Source organism: Fukomys damarensis, unplaced genomic scaffold (assembly GCF_012274545.1).
Source record: "Fukomys damarensis isolate Sample0158 unplaced genomic scaffold, DMR_v1.0_HiC HiC_scaffold_3, whole genome shotgun sequence".
NCBI lineage: Eukaryota > Metazoa > Chordata > Mammalia > Rodentia > Bathyergidae > Fukomys > Fukomys damarensis.
Genome location: NW_022900915.1, coordinates 45,718,641 through 45,723,476, shown reverse-complemented (window position 1 = coordinate 45,723,476; position 4,836 = coordinate 45,718,641).

Sequence of the window (4,836 nt, the reverse complement as noted above, 5' to 3'; positions counted from 1 at the left end):
CTCTCTCTCTCTCTCTCTCTCTCTCTCTCTCTCTCTCTCTCTCTCTCTCTCTCTCTCTCTCTCTTTTGATATCGGGGATGGAACTTGGGTCCTTGAGCTTGCAAGGCAGGCAGCAGAACACCGAGCTGAATCCCCAGGAGCAGTAGTATTTCTCTTGCTCTTCCGCCAAACCCACATCCTGCTACGAGTGAACGGAGAGACAGGGGCCGCATTTGCCTTCCGTGCCTTCAGGTCCACATGGCTCCGCTCAAGGCTCCATCTCCTCTCACACACACGCTGCTGACCACACTGCCCAGGGCTGGTGGCTGGGACACACGCGTGTGAGCACTGCACACCGGACTAAGCCTGCAGCTGCAGCAGCCGCACACAGGAGCAGTGAGTGTCAGCACAGGGAGGTCCTGCAGAAGGCTCCTGAGAGCAGTCCCGCAATGGCCGGCACTGTGCTTCTGGAAGTGTTGTCAGGCCACCATCAAAGGCAAGGGAATTCTGGGCCCATTACTTTCCTATTTAAAATAGCTTTCGTGAAAGTAATAATTACTCTTGGACCCTGTATATTTTCTGAACTCTTTGTCTCTGTGTGTAAGTGTTCAGACCAGTGCTGAATTCTGTTTAAAAATCTGATGCTTTAAACTGCACGTATTGATACCAGGCACAAATAATTGAAAACCGCCTGACACACATTCTGTGAGAAGCCAGGTGTGACACCAAAGCCTGGGTTGAGCTCTCCCTGGGGCGCACAGTGGGGGGAAAGCACGGTGTCCCCCTCAGGCTGTTCCCTCCCATGCCAGCATCAACCTGTTCCCCGGTCAGAAACACCTGCAGCTGAAGTCTGAGTAAAAGAAAGTACACATTCAGCTATAGTTCTAAAATCATGAGAACCTGAAGGACTTTCCCTGAACTCTGGATAGCACGCTTGTTTGCCTCTTCTTTGTGATAATCTAATAAAAGTGAGGAACCTTCTCAGTTCACGGCTCTTTTTGCACTACAGCCAAGAGTCCCCAGGTCTTCCTCTTTCAAATTATCTTTGTGTCCCTTTTTGTTTGTTTGTTTGTTTGTTTTCGTTGGATCCCAGGTTAGGATTAAGTTGCAGACTTCATTCTATAACAGTCCGAACTGTTTTAGCTCTGAAGTGGTTTATGGTATAATTGAAAATTGATCGTTAATATTCACTCTCTTTTTATTTATTTTTGTGATGGGATTCACAGTGTGCAGAGAGCACTCATCATCTGAATTCACTAACAAACATTTCTTTCTGTCTGTTGGTTACAATTTGTACTCTAAATTTATCCAGCTGGAACAAGACGGTGCATTTCTGATTGAGATACGAGCAAGTGTACTGTGTATATACTCCTGTGTGTCATCACAAAAACGGAAAGTGGTCCATTTATACATTCCTATTCATAGCAATAGCAGTGAATTTGACTTTGAAGTTTGTTTTTCTCATCAACAGCAAAAACTGAAAAAATGTCAGAGCAGTGAGAGAAGATTCAGTGGTAAGTGGAGACCAGCACCATCCTTAGTGGACCCTCATAGCGATGACACAGTTGCCCAGAGACAAGACAACCGCACTGATGGGGTTTAAGTTGATTCTACTTCTCCTTTGCATATTTCCCTTTTCAGAGAATTTAGACTTAATCAGGCTGTCCTGATGGTAGTTGTCTTTTACTTTAGGATGTAGGATTCTTTCCAGCATGGCCTTGGTATACATCAATTTATTTATTTATTTATTTTTATCCTGTAAGGTCTTTTTTTTTTCCTGCTTTGATGTAGCACGAAACCCTCCCCGGGTGCAGCAATCTTGGCTGACCATTCTTTTTACTTTGGAAGCTGACATACACCTCTGCCTGTCCCCTGCACTCTAGGTCCCCTGCTAGTGTGCTTAGAGTTAGCCAAACAGGGCTGCCTAAAGTAGGCCATCATCTTTTTTTTTTTTCATATTTTAAAAGCATGTATTAGTTCTATACAATAAAGACTGTGATTGCAACATGTCATGGTGCAAAACTTCCACAGTCATGTCTACGTGCCCAGTTATCCACGTCTTTCCCAAGATCAGGGAAGTTCTCTGCTCCTGTTTAATTAATATGTTTTCTGTGCCCTTTACCTTGACTTCTTCCCCTTCTGGTGTTCTCATGAGCTGGATACTGGATCGGCACTGGTGTCTCAACTCTCTTGTATGCAATCTTCATTCGTTTTTGTTTCTTTCTTTTTGGCTACTCAGGCAATGTGCTCACAGAAAAGACTGCATACTCATTGTGGCTGACACAAGGAGAGTTTACATCGGGGATCTCATAAACTGTGCACAGCATGGTTTCCACCTGGTGGGTGGGTGTGTTTGTGTAGGTAGGAAAATCTTTCTCATCCATTTCCTACTACTGTAACAGCGTGTTCTGCTTATCACTGACTGCAATCCATCTCAGGACCTCTCTACAAAATCTCACACTGTCAGTCTAAGGGGTCCTATCACCTGGGCAGGAAACAGCCTGTCATCTGGTTAAAATCACAGGGGCTCTCTGTAATGACCCAGAAGCCCAGAATGATCTCTGGTTCACCCCGCAGTCTCAAGAGCTATCACACACAGAGACAGCCAAGCTCCCACCACAGCTGGAGAATAGGCAGGATGTCAGCCATGTGTGAAACCTGCTGCCCTCTCTGTCCTTGTGCTGCAGTTATCACCAAGTGCACCCAGGATCACACCGAGGCTCACAGGAAATGTTTTCTGCCTCCCCAAGAACTCTAGAGAAACTCCGAGAAAATGGTCATTTCCTGAGTTGTACATCCATGGAGGTAAGAACACAGGATGAACCAGTCAGGAAGCCATGGCGACTCTAAGGGAAACTGAAGAAGTTCCCACAGTAGGTCCAAAAGAGAGATCGATCTGTGAAATGACACGTAATTCTATAACATCTTAAAGTAGCCACTTATCTGCAAAGCACAGTGAAAGACTATTAAAATTAGGCCAAAAGTACATGATCAAAAGAGAAGGTTGTTAAAACAGTAGAAAGTATTAAAATGAGGGAAGAGTTGCTGGCTCAGAAAAGCAGTGAGAAGGACTGGCGGGCTCTGTCCACGTGAGAAAGATCAGTGAGCTCCACCCAAGCTGCAGGAAGTGACCCCTGCTGTAGCAAAGCACAAAACAGGGGAAGGGAAGGAAAGAAGTCATGGGAACCATGGACAACTATGGAGACACAGAAAGTATGCCATCTGGATGTTTCCAAAGGGAGACAAAGACAAGAAAATCCGGAAAGCATATTTAAAGAAATAAAGGAAGAAAATTCTCAGAACTGAGAACAGTGACAAGCTGAAGACACAGAAAGCCAAGGAAGTCTGACCAAAAGTCACCAGGGAAGAATTCACTCAGACACATGTGATTGAATTTTCAAAGGCAACATCAGAGAAAAAACCCCCAGGCACAGGAACCTATAAGGAAAACCCACACTTGAGGGAAAAATCTGTTTAGACCTAAGACACCAGGCTAATATATTCAAGATCCTGGACAGAGAAAATCACAGCTTACTCATGCAAGATGATTGACCTCTCAAACCATCATTCAGGTGTAAGAAAGAATAAATTATTTCCCTGTCCACAAAAGCTAAGGGAGTTCACCACCACGGGCTGCCTTATAGGAATGAGTGAGAATATTCTGGGACTGAGGCACAAGGCAACTGATCGACAGCATAAAGATGATGAGTGTACAGAACTCCAAAGGTGTAAGAAATATTGAGTGGCATTCTGGATTATTGGAGACTGTAACACTGTGTGTAAATAATTCGACGATAGTGCAATGGATAAAAGACAGAAATAGAAATAAAACAAAAAAAGTTACAGGATGCTAAAGAAATGTATGCAAATTCTCACAGAAATATACAAAATTGGGAAGGAAAGATAAAAGTTTGGTGTTGTACTTTATCAAAACTCTCTCAGCAGGTAAGCGTAGACTATTATATGTATAAAATATTCCACATAAGCACTGCTGCAAACAGTGTGTGAATTCAACATAGTCCTCTGACAGATAGTTCCTGAATAGTTCAAGATGTCATCTTGTTAGAATCAGGACCTACTCAGAAAAATTTCCCTTTTGAAAAATGAGTTCACATTTCAATACGCAATTTACCTAGCGAATAACCTACACTAGGGGACCTAAAGAGGCTTCCATTTCTCATATGCACTTCCTTCTTAGGGAAGATCTTAGCCTGCAGCTGCACCAGTCTCACCAGGAGCAGGAGGGCTCAGCCCAGGGAGGCCCCAGAGAAGGCTCCTGGAGCAGTTCCCACAGAGCTGCTGTCTATCCATGGACAGGGAAAGGGGTGGAGAAGGAGAGGGAGAGGGAGGGAAAGAGAAACAGGAATTAGGATGTGTTCTGTATATGTGCAAGTCCCCACAATGAATGTGACCATTATGTATGGCAGACATGCAGAAATAAAAACTAAATCTAAAAGAATAAATAAATGAATAAATCCTCCAGTTACTGTATTTGTGACAGTGTTATTAGACCCTCATCAAATGCAAGGGAATTCTGGATATAAAACTTTTCACATAAAATGGTTTTCAAGAAAACAATGATTACTATTATATACTCCATATATTCTGTCATTCGTATATAAAATACCCACATATATAATTATTTAAATATATTTAAAATTTTTTCATTCTTATTAGTACAAGTTTCATGTTGGGTATTTGATACATGCATGTAAAAGAAATATTTCTAAATTATGTATATTGACAATCAGACCTTATTTGAAAACTGTGAAGCTTATAGAACACATTATACTAGTTTGCATCTCTTAAGTATATTGTTTTATGATTTATAAATTTATCACTTATATTTATTCTTTA